Raw genomic sequence first — 14,075 nt, forward strand, 5'->3', positions numbered from 1 at the left:
AAGAATAATTCATGGAAACTGATCTGGTATTGGTGGCTGGAGGTCAAAAGGTCCTCGTCTTTTCGATTTCTAAGAGCGGCCTGTGATGTGTATGCTAATTAGAGATGCTGCTGATCATTCTGGAGCCCTTGAGACCCCCCTCTCAGGAGCACAGCACCATCTGCACGCTTTAAACCCTGAGAAGCGGAACAAGCGCAGGGAAGATCATTAAAAACACAGGGCTCGCCGTGCACCCCGAGGTGCTCCACGGAGGCTGTGATGACTGTAGGACAGTACATTGCAATCACTTGCTCACACACAAATGGAACCACTCAAGAGCTGAGTTATACATCCCAGCGCCTTCCAGAGATAGCAAGATGGTTGTGATTTACAGCAGCAGAGGGGTTTCGCACAGCTGAGCAACTTGCAAAAGAGCAAAGCCACAGAGGCTGCGTGGTCCAATAGAGGTTAACACTTTAAAAGCTGTATCAATGCTTAAGACATGTACTACAAGAAATACTCTCAAAATCAATATCTTACAACTAATAGTTAGATAAGTTAGCAGAGATGCGTCAATTAACCCATTAAATCGGTTATTGATCGCCATGGTTTTAACTTTGCAAGCCTCCATTAAAAACATTCTATTTGGAGCCTCTTGTATATATTGTGTATATTAATATTATTGAATAATGTTTCACATATTTGAAGGCTTTTGTGCAGTCTCTTGTCTTGGAATACTAACGTGTTCTCAATGCACTGATAATTGTTGATTATTACCAGTCCGATATTCCATTAGGAAATTGGTTGCTGTCTGCGCCTCTTATAGTTCACTATGACACAGGATAAGTGTGGATTTGCAGCAAGTAGTTCAAAGTATTCTCCAAGCTCAAGAGCGATGAATCCCATCTCCCAGCCACCACCTTTTCCTACTCCTCTTGCTAATCACTATCTGAGATTTCATAGAGTTCAGCAGCCTAGCAGCAGTGTTAATAAACCCTGTGCTAGACTGTATCACAGGTACAAGGACTCTGCTAGCACTGTGCAAACCAAACACTTTCAACACCTCTGCTTTTACTAATGTGCTCAGATATGCCAGCAATATTAAAAGCTGTAAAAGTGATACTTGGTATACTGTTTTATTTTAATACTTATTTATTTTACCAGGTTAAAATGCTTTGATGAGGATACTTCTTTTACAAGAATGACCTGGCAGCCGTGGGGCATGCAAACAGTACATCATACACTCACATAAAGACATTCAAACATAATTACAAGATCACAGAGGTAGCATAAGGGTTTTCAGATCAGCAATAGATTACATTAATTAGGCTCTGGGTTATTACCTCTTATGAAATGTCTGTTTTGATATTTTGTAGCGATATACAGCGAAGCTGGCAGGTTTGTTTATCATTCTACCTAATGTGTTTAATGTCCCGGAAGCCTGACCTTTAACAAAGTGCTTTATTTCAACTAAGCTGAATGTAAATGATCTGGTGCACATAAAAAAAAACAAAAAAAAACACACATGTTGTGTTTCTGCATGACAGGCAGATTGTTGGGAACTCAAAACATTAAAATACAGAACAAAATAAATGAATCTGTGAAGCCCTGTAGCATATACAACTCATGGCAGGCTGCAAGAAGCACAGCCCTGTTTGCAATAGCAGAGTTCTACAGTATAAACAGTATCCTTCACTCGCATGACCCATTAGAAAAAGCAAACCATGCTTCAGTATTCCACAAAGACAATGTTGCTGTGGTTAATCTGGCCCTGCCCTGCCCAGTTCCCTTGAGATACAGTACAGCACTGACATCAGAGTTCAGTTTGACTTCTGTATCGGCCAGGTTACTTAACAAGACGAGGGCCGGGCTTATTCTCGAATAGATTCCAGGAATTGCCGTAGATACCAAAGAAAGCTTCAATCAGGGATGTACTGTATGCAATGGGTTTATTAATCCACTGACTGCATAATGACGTTATCAGCTGTGTTAACAAGCAAGATACTGATACATTATTTATTGGGCAGCAGTGTGGAGTAGTGGTTAGGGCTCTGGACTCTTGACCGGAGGGTTGTGGGTTCAATCCCCAGTGGGGGACACTGCTGTTGTACCCTTGAGCAAGGTACTTTACCTAGATTGCTCCAGTAAAAACCCAACTGTATAAATGGGTAATTGTATGTAAAAAAATAATGTGATATCTGTATAATGTGAAATAATGTATAATGTGATATCTTGTAATAATTGTAAGTCGCCCTGGATAAGAGTGTCTGCTAAGAAATAAATAATAATAATAATAATAAGAGCATGTTAACATGTATTATGTTATCGGTCACAATTTGCTTTTTTTTTTTTGGAGAGTTCAGGGAGTCCAGCATGTCAATCAATCCTCCTGACTGCTCCTCTGACTAACTTACTTTGTTTATTTGCTGTGCTTGACACCTCATATATAATTGTATTTGAAACTCCCACCCCTAGCATATTCCTGTCCCAGTATTCAGTCTCCAATACAAAAAACCCAGCTCCTTATTAAAAGTGAATCCCATAATTTATTTAAAATTTTATATATATATATTATATATATATATATATATATATATATATATATATATATATATGCCTGGTCAAAGCTAGACAGAGAAGTAAGGTTTTGCATGAGGAGAGTAAGCAGAGCTCCACACACACACACACTGGCATCGACATGCTGCTTGGTAGGAACAGACAGGCAGCAGGTTAAAGATCATCACTTTCTGGACAGGCAAGCACAGACAGCACAGCAGTGAGCTTAGTGCGAGGTGCAGGCAGGGCATGGCAGGCGAAGCAGTAGCACCCCCCCACAGCTCATGTGTGGATTAGTCTCTCCAGGTGCCGACAGGGCAGGGAAATCCTCTGAGGAGCGCCTCCTGTCACTGAACTCACTGATCAGCGACACTGCCTCTCCCCATGTGCTGCATCACTGATCAGTGACACTGCCTCTCCACGTGTGCTGCATCACTGATCAGTGACCCTGCCTCTCCCCGTGTGCTGCATCACTGATCAGTGACCCTGCCTCTCCCTGTGTGCTGCATCACTGATCAATGACACTGCCTCTCCCTGTGTGCTGCATCACTGATCAGTGACCCTGCCTCTCCCCGTGTGCTGCATCACTGATCAGTGACCCTGCCTCTCCCCGTGTGCTGCATCACTGATCAGTGACCCTGCCTCTCCCTGTGTGCTGCATCACTGATCAGTGACCCTGCCTCTCCCCGTGTGCTGCATCACTGACCAGTGACCCTGCCTCTCCACGTGTGCTGCATCACTGACCAGTGACACTGCCTCTCCACGTGTGCTGCATCACTGATCAGTGACCCTGCCTCTCCCCGTGTGCTGCATCACTGATCAGAGACCCTGCCTCTCCCCGTGTGCTGCATCACTGACCAGTGACCCTGCCTCTCCCCGTATGCTGCATCACTGACCAGTGACCCTGCCTCTCCCCGTGTGCTGCATCACTGATCAGTGACCCTGCCTCTCCCCGTGTGCTGCATCACTGATCAGTGACCTTGCCTCTACCCGTGTGCTGCATCACTGATCAGTGACCCTGCCTCTCCCCGTGTGCTGCATCACTGATCAGTGACCCTGCCTCTCCCCGTGTGCTGCATCACTGATCAGTGACCCTGCCTCTCCCCGTGTGCTGCATCACTGATCAGTGACCCTGCCTCTCCCCGTGTGCTGCATCACTGATCAGTGACACTGCCTCTCCACGTGTGCTGCATCACTGACCAGTGACCCTGCCTATCCCCGTCTGCTGCATCACTGATCAATGACACTGCCTCTCCACGTGTGCTGCATCACTGATCAGTGACCCTGCCTCTCCCTGTGTGCTGCATCACTGATCAATGACACTGCCTCTCCACGTGTGCTGCATCACTGATCAGTGACACTGCCTCTCCCTTTGTGCTACATCAGAGGCAGGAAACTAACAATTCAAATGTAGCAACAATAATGAACATGGTCTGCAAACTGAAGCAATAATGTGCTATCTTCTTCTTTTTCTATACACTGTATTATCATTGCATAGTTCAGTTAGCTCTTCTTGCATCTATCTTCATCACTCAAAGTTGCACAAAAAAAAAAGCATTTATATTTGCTAGCCTTTATAGCAATCCCCCAAATACACTCTGAACAGTGCTACACAAACCGATTATTTGGATTGAGCTCTTCACAGAAATTAGCTGCTGACAATCAGGTGAGGGTTACTGGTGTCAATCGCACTAGTTTACTATTCAAAGTGAAACAAGTGAAGAAACAGGCACTTGTGTTTGTGATACTTGTTGCTTTTCGTAGACTCTGTGGAGAACAGTGATCCACACAAATCCAAGCAGCTGTTTCTTCACTTGTTTCATTCAGAATAGTAAACTAGCCCAGTCAACACCAATAACCTTCACCTGATTGTCAGCAGCTGATTTCTGTGGAGAGCTCGATCAGAATACTCAAATAAATTGGTTTGTGCAGCTCTAACAGAATGTCAGTAAAACAGATCCCCTGCCACTGATGCAAATACAAAATCAGAGCGATCCGTACAGTGAAAAAGTAGATAACCATGACTTTCTGGACTTCCACTGTATGCAGAGTCCGGTGCTTGAGGGCTCTGCAGAGTGGATGCTATCTAAAGCTATTTATTGCTAGCTAAAGTTAGTTATTTTCCCTGTTCTAGAAATCCGTGTATCGTAGTCTGTCAATGAGCTGTTCTAGAAGACTGGGCATCATACTCTGGATACGCACACCCACATTACTAAATTAAGTCTGCATGGTTTACACTGAGGCAGGAAACTTGTGAAGAGTTGCATGTACAGTAGCCTCTTACAGGTTATGATGTCATGCAGACATCGGAATGGTGACAGCCCCCCCCCCCCCCCCCTTTCCTGTGACAAAACGAACTTCCATTCATGTGGGGCCGTCACGTGACACTATGCACATCTCAGAGGTGCTAGTCACAGACCGCTAAATTAAGAATGGGAAGGAAGAGGAAGTGTGTGAGTGTGAGTGAGAGTGAGAGAGAGACAGAGAGAAGCATTGCCAAATGATTTACGCAATCTGAAAGTCTGTTAGCAAAGATGAGGTGAATGGTGGTGACAATGTATTATTACTGAGTGCAATTACTGTAAATGCTCCAACAGAAAAAGGAAGCCTCGTACAGACAGTCTGAAGCGGGATTGACCTATAGATTACCTATATGCTGTAGACATATTCAGTATAAAATGTATCTTTACATAAATATCAGAGAGAGAGAGAGAGAGAGAGACGTAGAATTGTCCTTTTAAGTGAACAGTGTTTATGAATAGCAAGCTCAATCCATGCTTAATGCTAGATGACATGCTGGGTGTGAAGGGAGACTGACTGTATCTCCTCTGCCTGTATGGAGTAAATCACAATGAAACAGTGCATGTGATATTCAAATGCACCACTTTGTAACCACAAGAAAGGACTACATGGATATTTGCCTAATAAATCGTTTGTGGCTTTACTGTAGCTATCAGCTATGCACACCAAATGACTGATGACAGCAACATTACAGACAACCTTTTCTTGCAACGCACCTAGGGTCACTGGATATCCTGTGCTAGGGTCACTGGATATCCCGTGCTAGGGTCACTGGATATCCCGTGCTAGGGTCACTGGTAAATGCAATTCATGGGTAAATTGAAAACAAAGCAGTATGCTTGGCTTCATTCTTTCTGGATATGCACATTTGTAAACCACCATTATTGATTGCTTTTCACTCATTTAGAAACACAAAATGTGTTCTGAAAATAATTTTAGAACATAAGAAAGTTTACAAATGAGAGGTGGCTATTCGGTCCATCTTGCTCATTTGGTTGTTAGTAGCTTATTGATCCCAGAATCTCATCAAGCAGCTTTTTGAAGGATCCCAGGGTGTCAGCTTCAACAACATTGCTGGGGAGTTGGTTCCAGATTTCCACAATTCTCTATGTAAAAAATTCCTCCTATTTTCTGTTCTGAATGCCCCTTTATCTAATCTCCATTGGTGGTCTTACTAATGTATTGTAAAGTTTTAACATTACTTCCCTTGATTTAAAATCAACACTTTTCACTATACATCCAAGCATTTTGTTGGCCTTTTTATAGCTTCCCAACATTGTCTAGATGAAGACATTTCAACATGAACTCCTAGATCTTTTTCATAGATTCCTTCTTCAATTTCAGTGTCTCCCATATGGTATTCATAGTGGACATTTTTATGGCCTGCATGCAGTACCTTACACTGTTCTACATTAAATGTCATTTGCCATGTGTCTGCCCATTTCTGAATGCTGTCTAGATCATTTTGAATGACCTTTGCTGCCGCAACAGTGTTTGCCACGCCTCCTATTTTTGTGTCGTCTGCAAATTTAACAAGTTTGCTTACTATACCAGTCAACAATGTAGATTTGAAAGAGCAGAGGACCTAAAACTGATCCCTGTGGTATTCCACTGGTTATCTCGCTGCATTTTGAGGTTTCTCCTCTAATCAGTACTTTCTGTTTTCTACATGTTAACCACACCCTAATCCATGTGCATGCATTTCCTTGAATCCTTACTGTGTTCAGTTTGAGAAGTAATCTTTGTATTCAGTCAAGTCCAAATTCACAGGGACAGTGTAGGAATTGCAAACACAGAGTGTGTGGTTCTCTCTGCTGCATGTGACCTCGTTCCCCACCACACGCGGCTGTGCACAATGGAATTGAAGAACATGCTGAGTAAGAGAAGAATCAGTTCCAGCCTGCTCCCGGCTTGCAGTCAGACAGAGGCTCTGTGCTGTCTGTACTCTATGAGGATGCCCTCTCGCTCACCTCTGGACTGTGACCCAGAGATAGGTATTAGTGGAAACCTACAGATTAAAGGACATTCTAGTATGAAACCAGATGCCCACTGCTGACTTAACTTCATTAACCCAAGACAAGAGTGATAGGGCCCTTTGTCCTCCCAGGTACACAATGAAATCCCCACCGCAATTAAATAAAGATAGCTCCAGCAAGCAGTCCTTCATACAATAGTGTGCCTTGCCTGAATCTAGATTAAAACTATTGATTTACTATCCATTCAAACAGACAGGACATTAAAAGCTAGATTCTCAAACCTATTTACTTCAAATCGTCATTTATCTAAAAAAAAAAAAAAAAAGAATCACACCATTACGATTCTAAAACACATAAACAACTTAAGACTACATAGAAGTTCCTAAGTTAAAAGTTTTAGTTGTTTATATCTGGTTTGGTAACTTTATTGGGTGCGTTTCTCCTTTCTGAAAAACGAAATGTGCTAATGACACCCATGTGTCATTCATGTTTTTTTTTTTTTATTTCCAATTCTTGTCTTGTCTCTGTGTTTCATCCCATTATTGAGACTTGTTTTAAACGGTTGAAGCTCAGCGAGGTTCAAAGCCACAAGCCTCGCTGCTGAAGACCATTTCATATATCCTTGGTTTCCATATCCCACAACAGGCTGTTTGTGTGTTCATTGGGAGACTAATTTGATTATTATTCTCACCTTCAACGCCTGTGTGAGCTTCCCTGCTGACAAGATGCATTGAGCCTGCTGTTTATACTTTAAACATTAAGACGAATCAATGTCTCACTCTCTTACCAGTAATCTCACTTTGATGTCACAAAAAACCCGTTGTGGGGTCCTGAATTTCTGCTACTTGAAATGTGGTGGCTGTCACACTTCCTGGGCTAAGCTTTTCAAAAGTATGTTTCAGTGACGCATTGAAAACCATTTCACAGTTTCTTCATTGCTGTCTCTAGGCTACAAGACCGTGACAGCATACAGACAGTGAGGAGCTCACAGCTCTGTGTGTGCAGTGAACCACCAGGGAAGTGACACCGGGCTGAAAACCTCTCCCGTTTACTCCAGGCTCCTGGGAATGCTTTGTGTGGAATGTGATTCCCCAGATGATTAAAGGCCGCTCCCCTGGCAATGAAGAAATCTATGCTAGGACAGACAGGAATTGTCAGGAATTCTTGTATTTTCAATTAGTTGAAAAATATGTTGCGTCCTACAGTAGGATTCTACTTCCTCCTGATTCCTTGCAGAATGCATGTGTTGTTCCCCTCGGAAATGCATGGTAAGTTAGTGCTCATTGCAGGCCTATTATTAACTACATAAATGAACAGCACCCTACCTTGATTGCTAATGTGGATTCAGTCCAGCACTTTGGTGTGCCTGCTCTATCACCGCTTGCCTTTTAAGTCTTCCCAAGTTTCTTCCAGACAAAGCTCTGCTGTTAAATAATAAATCATTTCCCCTCTTTAATGAAATGTGCATTTGCAAAGTAAACACTTTCCTAACTGCTTCCACTGAACCATGTTTGCAAGCATTTGAGCAATCTGCTCCGTAACAGTACACCATAAAAACACAAACCTTTCTGAGCAGTAACCACCAGCCTCCTTTGCTGACACTAGGAACATGTTCCAGCATAAACAGGGTTTGATTTTTTTTCTTCGGCTGAGATTTTAAATGCCTTTAAAAAAAAAACTACACAGTAGTCTGGGAGTGCCAGGTGACAATGGGACACACTACCATGCTGGTAAATGCACAGAACATCTCGCTCCACATCTTCTGAAAGAAAGAGAATTACGTTTGCAGGCAAGGAGGTTCGGGGTTGTTCTGTTGTATACCCTGGGATAAACCAGCTGGATTTTTGTATGCCGCATTTTAAACTTATTGTTAGGGGTATTCCCGGGATAGCCATGGATAGATACTGTAGTTGGTTGATGCAATCCATGGTGATTTCCTATTTCAATCACTGCCTGTCATGTTTGGCCAAACTCACCTTTGACAGGGACCTTGGTCAAATCTCAAAGCTGCATCTTCTCTCATGTATTCTGGTACAAGAAGGGTACAAATGCTTTTAGAAAACTAGTCGAGGCAACTGCAAACAGTGACACTTTCTGAGTTCTGTTTTAATCGGGAAACAAAATCCAGCTGCAAGGTTCCCAAAGCCAATCCTTGTTTTTGGACACTGCAAATTAAATGATGCAAAAATTACACAGAAAATGTACTTCTTATTCTGTGTACTATTTTGATCAATACTTATGACATGACTCAAAATTGGTGCTGGGATGACAATAGGAATGCATCCGGTAACTGGATTACTGTGAATCATTACCCAGTGCTTAATTTGAGCCGGATCCTACCGGAACAGGATCCGGCACCTCTCAGATTTTACTTTTTTTGTTCCGGCACCTACTTTGTCCGGATCCGGTACCTCTCGCGGCATGATTTATTATTTTTTCCACTGTTTGCACTGTAAACATTCTAATAAAAGCAATCAGAGTTAAAGTTGCTTCTGCCTCCTCGTTATTTCTCCCGCCCCCCATAAAAGCGCATCCTATCCTGCCACACCGATTCCAGACCTGCTCTCTTATTTGTACATAGAGGTTATGGGGCGGGCCGGCAAGGTAAGTAACTGATCTTGAAACAGTGGTGGTCAGCTAGTGAGAGATCCCTACGTGATCACGTCACGTAGCCTAGGCTAGTCGTCGCTACTGAATTTGAAACGTGTCGTGGGAAAGGAAAGCCAAATCAAAAATGAGGGGGAAACTGCTCCTGATGGCGATGCCCTAGTGAGCAGCGCCGTCTGCGCTTAATCCCGCCAGTTCAGCATCACCACCAGCACGTCCTCCACTAGCTAGTAGACCTACTAGTAAGTCAGACTCGGCGGGAGAGGGGGACGGGGTCGGGGAGGACTAGTGATGGGCAGTTCGATTATTTTTAGGTGACTCGATTCATTTGATTCAGTTCAGTTTGGTCAATCGATTCATTTCGTTCATTTGATTCACTGATTCAATGACACAAAACCAATCAATGTAGACCGCATTAAGATTGTTTACGTAGGTTTATTTGAACCGGAAAGAACGAGTCGTTCACAAACTGCACATCACAAAAGCTACAGGGAATCTATATTTGGTTGACTTGGTTCATAAACATTAAATTAAATATAGTTTGACAAAAAAATAATAATATATATTTAAAATACTGGAGATAACATAACAGTTTGAATCATTAGCATTGTTTAACCATCAGTATCAATCTAATCTAATTTAAATTTAATCTTTAAAAAAAAATAGTCAATTGCATTTCTTACGTGTTTTTTTTCTATACATTTGGAGTCACCCATTGTTTTTTACAACAACAAAAAAGAGAGGCTCGAACGAGTGGTATTTATGGCACTAATCCGTGGTATTTATTCAGCACATAGCAAAACACTGTTTGCCCAATTCCTCTTCTATCCAGTAAATCTTTGGGATTAGTCATGTAATCAATCACACGTTGAAGCACACCCATAACCGCAACATGTACATTTTATATAAAGTTTAAACGTGTATATATTTAGTATTTTTCAGTGTTTAACACAGTAAAACAACATTTTAAAAAATGTATATTTAATGTACGTGTAAAATATAATAGACTTAAGAACGTCATCCGTTAGAATGTGCAATATCCTCCTAAAAGGTTGTTGTATTGTAGCTGATACTACGTTTCACCTTGTGGACTAAGGGGAATCGCCGTCATTATTAAATTATAAAATATTTAACCGTAGTTGTAAATTGTCATGTATAAAATACATTCATTCCTCAAGGTCAAATATGTAATGACAAGTTATATAATTAAGGCTTGGGTACAATAACGTTACAATACCAGTAGATGTTTGTATTTATTTATTTTGGAAATGAGGTGTATATCTCAATTATTATTATTATTATTATTATTATTATTATTATTATTATTATTATTATTATTATTAATAATATTATTTAGTAATTTGGCTGACTTTACTCAAGATGACTTAGAAGTATTAATCATAGGGAGGGATGAAACTAGCAAAGAGTGGGTGGAATGTACAGTAACGTCCTCTGCCTCCGACGTAAAAAAAACAACAAAGAAAAAAGGTTTTTGAACATGCCTGAACCAAGGCCCATTTAGCGGCAGCAAGCATTGTAGCCAAGGCTAAAGATGACACCTTAACACAGGTTATAGTTACATTGTGTTTGTCACTTTTTTCTCATGCGTTCTGGTACCTCAGAGCCCCCCGGTACACCCCCTCTCTCGCGGTCACTATGTGTTCCGGGACCTCCCGATTTACAAATTAAGCACTGGCATTTCCTAATGGCTTGACAAGGGTATTGAGGATCAGACTGCCGATTAATAAACCCTTAATGACTCAGTGATGCAATTTGAATAGTAAACTTTGATAAAACCTGTATAACAATGATGTAGCTTCCAGTAAAGACAAAGCTATTTGTACAATGACAATGGGTAACTCTTTAAATGACAACAGACGTTTAAAAGACCAAGAAAAATGATGAATAGTAATTTGAGAGAGATTTCCGCTCTTTTTCAAGCTTCAACCAAACTGCTTATCTGCTTCAGTTTGGTCATTACTATCACTCAATAAACAGTACAATCATATAAGCTTAAAATGTTTGATTACATGCAAGTCCACACTTATGAAGATGACATTTTGCAAACCAGTGGTACGCACAGCCTTTAATGGCTGGACAGAGATTTCTGAAACACACACACACATACACATAGACATACACATACACACATAACCACTAATGCACTGTCCCCTTTAATTGCTGGACAGAGATTTTTGAAACACACACACACAAATACACACATAACCACTAATGCACAGTCCCTTTAATTGCTGGACAGAGATTTCTAAAAGTCTGTATTTTCCTCCTTCCATTTCATGTTACACTATCTTACATTATATAATTTTTTAACAAATGACTCTAAAGCACAGCTATCTGGGCCAAAGCCGTGGAATTAAACCACAGGATAATCCGTGAAACAGCAGTCAGCTGGTTACGTAAGAGTGACTCACTCACAGCTCTATCATTAGTGATTAGCACTGCCGCTGTGGGAAGAGGATCCTTTTCCAGCTGGAAGATTTGCCGTTATTTAATTCTGCTCCGGGGCCGAGTCATCCATCACAACCTGATAATTGTTTAAGTGGCAAGAAAACAAAACAAGAAAACATGTTTGTTCACTGCCAAGACACTGGGAGAGGCCTGCACTCCCCTCCCCTCTGATAAATCTGTAATTTAAACCTGAATGTACTGACATCAGCGAAAGAAACTCCTCCGACATGCATTCGAACAATCAGTAAATCACCCTGTGGCAGGGCAAAGGAAAAGCCCTGCACATATGAGAGGGGGCAGGGCACAGCCCTGCAGATAAATACAAATGTATTGTTTTATGTTTATTTCAGAATGGGGTACTCCATGCCCCTGTGCATAGTTTGTATTTGTGTTAAATCATAACAAATGTTATGATTTATGTATTTTTATATAGGATGAGCGAAGTGCCATCCTTAATTATGTGTTAATTAATTAATAATAATAATAATAATAACAATATATCAGTTTGAATAAAGTTATTAATGTTAAATGTGCTTCATGCTGTGGGATTCTTTGTGACATTGTACATGTTCCGCTGTTGTTTTGTTGTTAATGTAATGTTTTACTTGTGTTCATTCAGGGCGATGCAAGGGTTCCAATAATGGAGGTTGTATTTCTTTTCTCAATCGGAACACAGAGTACACAAAACAAAAGTATAGGCAAGGAGTATATCTTACTGCTCTTTCTCTTTCTCTCGCTTTTCCTATGTATCCCTTTTTGTCACATCCAGTTTGTTCTAACTTTATTGTTCACTGGTCTCTCTATGGCAAACACAATAGAAACTTAAAGGTGCAGTCCTCCAAATACGAACTGATAAATAAACGTAAATATTTCAGTCTTCCATTAACATGGCATCCAAGCAAAGCATTGTGTGGAATTTCTTTACCAAGCAGGAGAAAATTTGCAAACTCTGCCAAGGAAATATTTCATTCAAAGGAGGAAGAACTAGCACACTCCACAAATGTTTTTTATTTAACCCAAAACAAAACAGTTAAATGTTGCGTAAGTGTGTGAGTAATGTTTTTCTCACACAAACAGAACTAAACATGAGTTATGTCCTTCTCCTGCACTGCCGTGAACAATAACATTTACAACCAATAGGTGGCAATATGAACACCAGTGCACAGTTCTGTGTTTTTTGTTTCCTCCAGGCTTTGCTCCCTGGAGGAGCTTACTGTACTGTAGAATATTAGAGTCAATTAGAGACCAACCATCATGACTCTACTCCACCAGCCAAAGAAACAACAAAAACCAGTAACCAGGTTAGACGTCTTCATCACAGTCACTCTTTACACAAAATGAAATGAAAACTCAATCCATAATACATTCAAGCCTACAGTTTGACCAGATGGCAAGTCAACACTCTTAAACAGTCTGTGCCAGCCAATGTATTGAAATGAAAAGGACTTCAACAAAACTGCAGTGCTTTGGATTGAAAAAGCCATCAGTCGCATTCAACATCAGTATTGTGATGCCAAAAGAAGAACAAGAGCTCTGCTTCGGATGAAGAACTGCTAATTTAGCAATATTTTGCAGAACCACGTGTTACAGAAAATGTGTATTTTCATTTTTAAAAAGTCTATCTGGTCCCACAGAGAGCTCATGCTGCATGCCCCTCCCCCTCCCCACCTTCCTGGCACTGACCAGTCAGCTTCTTCCCTTTCATGACTGACATGTTTTGCAACCGGGTGACCTCAAAGACACTGCCGGCCCGCAATGACCTTGGAAGTGCATCTGCAGCAGACTGCCTGAAAGTAAGGGATGCAAACTGAGAGCTTTCTTTAACCATAGCAGCTTCTTTCAAAACTGTGCATGTGGAACTGACTGGGTTTTGATTCATGAAATTATTTGATTCAAGCCTTGTTAACCTGGGCAAACAACCTGTACCAATCTTCAGATCCGATCTCAGCTAGCACATTTCACACTCGTTTCTGTTGTGAGAGAGCGGCACACCTCATGTTAGTAGAGCCGTCACACCCACAGCACTTCTCATGGAAACCTGCCAGGAATCATCAGCAGACCTCCCACGTCCAAAGTTTCTGCCAACAGCAGATTGTGTGTGAAGACGCCTTCACTTTATCTGTGGAAAGTACAGTATACACGCACACACTCTTGCTGGTTTCTACAGCTTGCGTTTATAATTTCTAG

General features: G+C 41.3%; 1 protein-coding gene across 2 annotated transcripts in view; it reads right to left on the reverse strand.

Moving 5' to 3' along the window:
* The window catches only part of LOC117403245 (protein kinase C epsilon type), a 161,643-nt gene that overhangs the window by 109,331 nt on the left and 38,237 nt on the right, over positions 1-14,075 (reverse strand). The window lies entirely within an intron of this gene.

Source organism: Acipenser ruthenus, chromosome 5, assembly GCF_902713425.1.
Source record: "Acipenser ruthenus chromosome 5, fAciRut3.2 maternal haplotype, whole genome shotgun sequence".
In the NCBI taxonomy this organism is placed as follows: Eukaryota; Metazoa; Chordata; class Actinopteri; order Acipenseriformes; family Acipenseridae; genus Acipenser; species Acipenser ruthenus.